Genomic DNA, 8275 nt, shown 5'->3' on the forward strand with positions numbered 1-8275 from the left:
CTCTGCAGTCAGCCAGAAAGTTTGTTCCCATCAGCTGGGAGTTTGCTGTCCCACTGCAGACGCTGTTGCTCAGAGCCAGGGCTGCCTGGCAGCCACTCCCAAACTGCCCTGAGCATTTCCTTGGCTTCATCTTTGCTTTTTTTTACTCTTCCTTGGTCCAGAATTCTTCCCATTGCCCACCCCTGTTCCCTCCCCTGCAAACATCCCATCCCTCTTTGCCCTTTCCTCTCTGGCCCCACTCCCCATTGCAGTTCCTGACTTGGCACCATGGGAACGTCCCTTGGGCAGCAGGATCACCCTATAAGTGCTGCAGGAATTGTCTGCAGGCTCCTGCACTGCCTGGTGCTGCTCCCTTGCCAGAGGCACCCCAGGCCAGGGGGGCACATCTGGGCTGCGGTGTCTGCCTCTGGGGCTCCCTGTTCTGGGCAGTGAGGAGGAGCTGCAGAGACTCTGCAGGACTGACAGGATGGGCTTTGGGTCTGGCAGGAGAAGCTGAGGGACCTGGGCTGCTGGAGCTTCTCAAGATGAGGCCCAGGGCTCATCCCAGTTCATGCTCCAAGGGTGGTTTCAGAGAATCCCAGAGTCAGCAAGGTGGGAAAAGACCTTGGAGATCATCAAGTCCAACCTGTGCCCCGACACTTCCTTGTCGCCCCTGGGCCTCCTCTTCTCAGGGATAAACAACCCCAGCTCCCTCAGCCACTCCTCAAAACTCTTGTGTTCCAGACCCCTCCCCAACCTTGTTGGCCTTCTCTGGAAATGCTCCAGCCCCTCCATGTCCTTCCTAAATTGGGGGCCAGAACTGGACACAGCATTTAAGGGGCTGCCCAACCAGTGCTGAGCACAGGGGAAGAATCCCTGGCCTGCTCCTGCTGGCCACACCATTCCTGATCCATAGGAGTTACAGGCATGGGATGAGGGAAATGGTGGGGAGGAGGTGTGGAAAAAGTCTGTTTGACTGTCAGCCATGAAGGGTCTTGATTTTCATACATGTTCAGGATGCATTAGAAGGTTCTGGGGGTTAATACCAACTGGACATTGCTGATATCAATCCATAAATCCATAAACAGGAAAAGAAAACAGGACAAAACAGTTCTGTTTTTTGTTGGTTTTTTTTTTTTTTTTTTTTTTTCTCAATATAGCAGTTTCACTTTTAATACACTTGTGAATTAACAACAGAAATATTGAAAACTTAGATTTTTTCCGTGGGGCTTGTATTATTCTAGTGTTTTGAGCAAATGTTTATGAGCTTTTCTCACTGAATTCCTAAAATGAAGTGCTGAAGAAAGAAGAAGCCTCTAGAGGAGTAAAATCCAAGTGGCTGAGGATCCATCCCCATCCGAGCAGCAATGAACAGAAATGGGCACAGCTTTGTGGCTGCTCCAGCTTTGGCATGGGCCCTGGGCCTGGAGCAGGAGCAGCTCTTGAGGGCCCCAAGGCCGCGGCTCTTGTGCTGCCCTGGGCAGATGGGATGGCAGCAGGGGCTGCAGAGCTCTCAGCACCTCAGCCAGAGGGGAGCAGGGCAGCCAGGGAGCCTCCTCTGGCTTTGGCCAAGCACCTTCCCCCATGGCTGGGGCTGAGTCCTGTGGCAGCTGCAGCTGCTGCTGTGCCCTTGCCAGGGGCTGAGGCCGTGGGGCAGTGCCCAGAGCAGCCTGGCCTGAGCAGAGCTGTGGGGCCAGAGCCGGCTGGGCTGGGGAGAGGCCCTTGGTGCTGCCCAGAGCTCAGGGCAGCTGGCAGAGCTTGCAGGGAGCTGGGCTGGGCTCAGAGAGCCTGGCCCAGAAACCATCAGTGTCCATCTCAGCCTGGCTGAGCGTGCAGGGGCAGGACTCAGGCCAGGCCTTGTGGGGCAGGGCCAGCACCTGTGCAAGGCATTGCAAACAGGCAAGTGGCCCAGAGAGGAGGCTGCTGTGTGCCCTTGGTGGCATGGACAGAGCAGGGAGGGGGCCCAGGACATTTGCCAGCACCAGTCTCTGTGCCCATGCATTGGCAGCCCTGGCTGCTGAGCCCAGCTTTGGCCTGGGCTGAGTTTGGCTGTGGCCCAGCTCCATCCTCCTGCAGGGCTCAGGGCCTGTTCCCAGCCATGGCTAGCCCTGGCTGCCTCTCTGCTGGCCCAGAGGCCGGCAGAGCCCGTGGCAGGGCTGTCTGTGCAGCCCCACAGGTGCCACGGGCTCTGCAGGAGCTGGCAGAGGCTGCCCAGCAGGGAGGCCATGGCGCACAGAGCCCCAAGGCTGCTGTGGGCACCACGGCACAGGGGCCATTCCCAGCCGCAATGCTCCTGGCCTGGGCTGGGCCTGCACAGGGGCTGGGCCACCATGGCTGGGCCAGCACAGGGCCAGCAAAGGGGCCACGCAGCCGCTGCCGGGGCTGACAGCAAGGCCAGGCACACACAAGCAATTGCTGAGCATGGCCTGCGCTGGCCAGGCCTGACTGTGCCAAAGGCAGAGCTCAGCTGCCCTGGGGGCTGCAGGAACAGTCCAGAGCCCAAAGAGCCTCCATGGCTGTGCTGGAGACCAAGGCTGCAGGAGGGAAATGCAGGGCTGCTGCAGAATGGGGAGGACATTGAATTCCAGCACACACCTCAGCTCTCTGATGATCCCAGCACCGTGCTGGGCCCTGTTTCAGACTGGAGCAGAGCAGATGTTGATGGGACAGGAGCCCTGCGAGGCTGTCAGGGACCTGCAGCTTGCAAAGTGCTCTGCTCTTCCTCAGGTGCTCTGGGAGAGATCCAATCCCAGCTGGGCACCTCAGGGCACAAGTGGCACTGCCTGTTCATGGGCACACAGCTGATGTCTGGAAAGGGGCACAGGTGTTAATACCTGTTTGTTTCATAATATACAAGCAAATCTTTATTTTCTGGGTCTTTTGAAAACTTTTGAGAAATGTAAACGTTTTCTCTCCTGGAACAGGAATTCCCTGGATGTGCTGGATTCTTCTTCTGATGGCAGGAGAAGAAATACTCATCTTCCCCTCTGCCTTTGCCACCAACATTCACTCTAATATTTAATGACCCCTTTCCTTCAGGTATTTCCAGCTCTCCTGTTGAAATGGCCCTGTCTAAGAACATCTCTTCATTTAGAGCAGCTGCATCTATGTCCTTTCCATCGCTCCCTGATTTTCTCATCCACATGCTCTCTGGTCATTCAAGTACCTCTCAACTGACTCGTTTCATGCATTGAACATCAGGGAGTTGTCAAATCTTTCTGAAGTTCAAATAAATATCACATTAGACAGCATCCTAATTGTGTTTATATCTATCATGGAATTACCATTTCTTATGTCTTTGTCCAAAACTCTTGCTATACGACAATCCATGGGGAATGGTGGACATGTCACATGGTGCTGGGACATCCCAGAGAGCCGTGGGAAGAGCTGTGATGGTTATTAAACTGTTCAAATGTTCAACTTCTGTTTTTTGGCAAGAAACCTTTCTGTGTCTCTGAGTATCACCAGGCCCTGAGCCCAAAGGACACAAACCTGATGAGTTGTGGCTCCCAGTGCAGTTGCACTTGGACCTTGGCTCTGTGCAGGAGAGCTCTTCATCTCCTTTCTCTCTTTTCCTCCCTCTGGGTATGGAGGGAGCTCCTCACTTCAGTGTGCGACTCATGTGTGCAAAGAGCAAATCTGGGCAGAATTGGGGCAGGGAGGGTTTGCACGGGAGGATCTGTTGGAATCTGTGCTGGGCACAGAAGGTGTTTTCCATTGCTCTGAGATGTCTGATGTGCAAAGTGGATTTAATACCTTGCAGAGGAACGATTTTGGCATATGATGGAGCTGTGCATTCCCTTGGCTTTGTTGGCTGACAAGAAATGAACATCCTTCTGTGTCTTGGGTAGCTCCTTCTCCAAGGAAAGCAGGTGGGAGTTGGAGCCAAGGAGCTGAAAGCTGCAGGTGCAGCCTGGGGTGGAGGGAGCTCAGATTTGAACAAGGCGGCTCTGAGTGCCAGGGCTTGGATGGGGAAATGGTGGGGTGGGGGTAGGGACAGAGTCTGATTGATTGTCAGCCATGAAGGGTCTTATGTCGCAGAGAAGTTTTATGAAAAATCCTTTCTTTAAGATTTTTCCTCCTAAGAAGCTGAGAGACCTCAGGAACCAAATGTAAACAATGATTATCTGCTGCTGTGGAAGGCAACATGTAGATGTGTGATTAGTCTTATGTAGTTGTTTGTAATTAATGGCCAATCACAGCCCTGCTGGCTTGGACACAGAGCTCGAGCCACAAACCTTTGTTATAATTTCTTTCTTTTCTCTTCTTACCTAAGCCTTCTGATGAAACGTTTTCTGCTATTCTTTTAGTATAGTTTTAATGAATTATATATCATAATATAATAAATCAAGCCTTCTGAAACATGGAGTCAGATCCTCATCTCTTCCCTCATCCAAGAACCCCTGTGAAAAAAGTCACAGTCTTGATTTTCATATCTGTTCCAACTATATGAGGAGGTACTTGGATTCAAAGTCAATTGGAGATTGCTATTAACAGGGAAAAAAACCCAAAAAGTAAATAGGACCTAAAAATTCTTTTCTCACTGTCTTTTTAAATAGAACATATTCAGTTGAATGCACTTCTGAAATCTCTCTTTGTTAACCATGGAAGATTTGGAAACTGAAACAAAATTATCCCCAGAGGCTTTGGTTGTTAAGGTGTTCTGAATGTTAATGAGCCCTGGGACACTGAATTCCTGCACTGAAGAGCTGAAGGCTGAACAAGACTCTGGAGCAGTACTTGGAGTCAGTGTCAATTGGAGATTGCACATTTTAATGAATGAACAGTAAAAAATATTACAAGACCTAAAACATATGTTTTGTCACTCATTTTAAAATATATTGCATTCAGTTTGGATATACTACTGAGATCTGTTGAATTAACCATAAATGATTTGAAAACTGAAATCAGATTATTCCCAGAGGCTTGGCTTGTTCAGGTGTTCTGAATGTCAGTGAGCCCTGGGACACTGAATTCCTGCGCTCAGGATGTGAAGGCTGAACAAACCTCTGGAGCAGGAAAATTCAGCAGCAGCCTCCAAGGTGCTGAGGATGTCAGCAGCCCCCACTGAGGCCATCCCTGCCCAGAGACCGTGGGGGAATGGGCAGACAAGGAGAGCGTCCCTGGGGCTGGGGCAGCACAACTCAGAGGCAGCAGTGGCTCCAGCTGGGAAATGGAGTGTGGAATGTGGCTGGGAAAGCCCTGCCTGGGCTGTGCCAAGCAGGACACACAAGCCCTGACTCCCATCCACTAAAAAACTCTTTTAAGGAGACATTCTAAAGGAATTACAGTTATGTGCTCGGAGTTGAACTCACTGGAGAAGTACCATCAAGAGATTCTTAGGAGCTCAAAACTATAAAACAGCCTTTACTGGGAACTTGACAAAATCAGAGAAAATTTGGCAAAATGTTTATTATGACATTGTTGTTGGTTTGTTTATTCAAAATGTTTCTAATCTTGAGATTTCTTAATTAGCGTATTGATGAGTGTGTTGGGTTTTATTGTCAATTAATTATTTATGTATTATTTTTTGTTGTGAGATAGGATTGCGAGAAAAGTAAAGTAGGCTTAAAATTTTTAAATGGTAGAAAGAAAATGTTATTAAAAGTAACTAAAAGAAAAAATGTAGTAATAATTAAAATAAGCTCTTTAGAACACTTTTTTTTACAACTTTATTTTTACTGACAATGTAAAGAAACTAAACTTAAAATTTCTAGTTATTTACTATTTCTAGAATATTCTTTTTTTCGTTTACTTTGGGAGAGAAGTTTTTCTTGTTAAGGTTATGGAGATTCTTTTACAAGAGGAAAAAATAGCTTTTTTTCTGGTTCTTAATTTTGTCATGGATAACAGTGGTCTGGGGGACTTTGTTATTGTGAAGTTTTTTTTATTGCCAGAAGGTTTTTTACAGCTTTTTGATGGGCCATGTTGACTTATGGGGTATTGTTTTAAAAATAGTTCTTTAAAGGTAAAAGTGTTCATAATTTACTTTTAAAATTATTTTTATCTCTTGGAATACAGATCTTCTCTTGGGAATACTGGATTACTTTTTTTTCCCCTGTTTAAACTTTTTATGTAATTACAGTTATTTTAACAATTCTTTTCTTTTAGCCTGGAGGTTTTTCTTTGATATTAATTTGAATTTTTTATTAGTTTTATGTATTTTAATGAAAAATAGGTTTTTTGGGATTTAATTTCTTCTTTACTGACTTTGATGGTTTTATGTTTGTTTTTTATATGCTTGTATTTTGTTTTTCTTTTACTCGAGGGAGGACTGAAGTATTGAAAGGATTAACACCTGACCTGCCAGTAGCTTGTGGTTGAAGTTGTGGTTGGGTTAGGATTGGTTTTATGGTTCATTTTTGTGGGGTTTTTTGTTTAACTTTAGTTCTAGGGTTGAATTTGTGTGTGTTGTAGGTTGTAGGAGTTTTTTGTTTTAATTGTCTTGGGGGGAGCAGACTTGATGGTAAGATTTTAATAGCTGTGGCTGGCTTTGTTCTGGTTGGGGGTTTGTAGCCTCTCTTGTTTTCCTGTTTAGTAGTTGTTGACGTTTGGTTTGGTTAGAATGGGGCCAATGGGGGGGGGCAGGGGGCAGCCTGGGGAGGTGGGAAGGGGCTCACCCCGTGGCAGAGTTGCTTGATTTGGTTTGGTTTGGTTTGGTTTGGTTTGGTTTGGTTTGGTTTGGGTTGGTTTGGTTTGGTTTGGTTTGGTTTGGTTTGGTTTGGTTTGGTTTGGTTGAGATGGGGGCTGGGGCCAGGGCCTGCTGCTTCTTTGTTGACTGGGAAAAAAAGAGGAGGTTCCTGGCTTTTTTCGTCTTTAACATTGGTGTTTCACAGAGGCGTGTTCAGTATCTCAGTGGTTTAACAGATTTTCAGTTACAGAAAAATTTTGTATTACTTTTTAAAATTCTTCTCATGTCAAACTACAACAGACATTCAACCAACAAAAAACTCTTCTCAAATCATTGACTTGGCCCATTCAACTTCACAAACTCTATGCCTGTTCAATTTAATGTTAATCAAAATTTGCAAGAGAAACAGAAGAAGAAGACACAGAAAGACAAAAAAGATACAGAGAGGCACACACAGAGCTACCAACTCCTGGATTCCGGTGGTGTTCAGATGGAAATTCCAAGAAGAGGTAGGGTCAAGATGTGTGCTTGCCTTGTGGCCAGGCACCAATATCCCTTGATCTTCCTGGGCCCTTCCCCCAGATGGGACTTGGGCTCATTTGGTGCCTCAGGAGCTGGGCTGGGGCTGCGGAGGTGGCTGTGGAGCATTGCCTGTGCTGTGCCAGGGACTGGCAGCCACTGCTGGGCTGGGATAGAGGCTCTGGGGGGATTGGGGTTCCAGGGCAGGGCAGTGCTAGGGTTCCAGGGCAGGGCAAGGCTGGACCTGCTTCTTCCTCCCCCCAACATGAAATGTTTCAGGCCAAGAATCTCCTCCAGTCTCTCAGAGTAAGGCAATATTGGAGTGGAAATCCCAAGTCATGCCATGGGCATCTGGATGAGAAGGAAAATTCTTTTCCATAGGAAGGAAAGCACAGAGCCCCAGTGTTTGGAAGGCAGGTGAGAGCCTCAGTAGGCCAAGGCCATCCAGACTTTTCAGAAATGACATATTTTGTCTGGGAGCTATCTTTGGGTGTAGGGAATTTTGGAGGTGGAAGTCCAATCTCAGCCATGGGCACCTGGAGAAGCAGGACAATTCTTTCCCATGGGAAGGAAAGTGCAGAGCCTTCCCCAATGTTTTGGAGACAGATGGGAGGTGACCCTTGTAAAACCAATGCAAGATAGACTTGTCCTGGCAATATTCCTATGGGAACAATTCCTGGATATAAGGAAATTTGGAGGTGAAATCCCAATTCTGGCCATGGGTGCCTGGAGGAGAAGGACAGTTCTTTTCCATTGGGAAGGAAAGCATGGAGCCCCAGTGTTTCATTAGCAGATGAGAAGCGACCCTCAACATGCCAAGGTCAGTTGGACCAATCAAGCAGTCCTTGGGAGGCCAAACCAGTCAGACATGCTCTGTGTCTCCTTGTTTTTAAGAGGCCCCATAATGTCACAATGGTGCCTTGATTCCATGGGGTCCAGCAGTGTCATAATGGACCCTTGGTTCAGTGGAGTTGCACAATGTCAAAGAGGCCCCCAGGTTCCAGAGGGCCCCAAGCGTCAGAATGGTCCAAATGATTCCATGAGGCCTCGCAGTGTCACAATGGTCTCTGTGGTTCCCCAGGCCCAACAATAACATGTGACTCTTCTGTTCCATGAGCCCTGAATGTCACAATGGACCTTTGGACC

Source organism: Melospiza melodia, unplaced genomic scaffold, assembly GCF_035770615.1.
Source record: "Melospiza melodia melodia isolate bMelMel2 unplaced genomic scaffold, bMelMel2.pri scaffold_18, whole genome shotgun sequence".
Lineage (NCBI taxonomy): Eukaryota > Metazoa > Chordata > Aves > Passeriformes > Passerellidae > Melospiza > Melospiza melodia.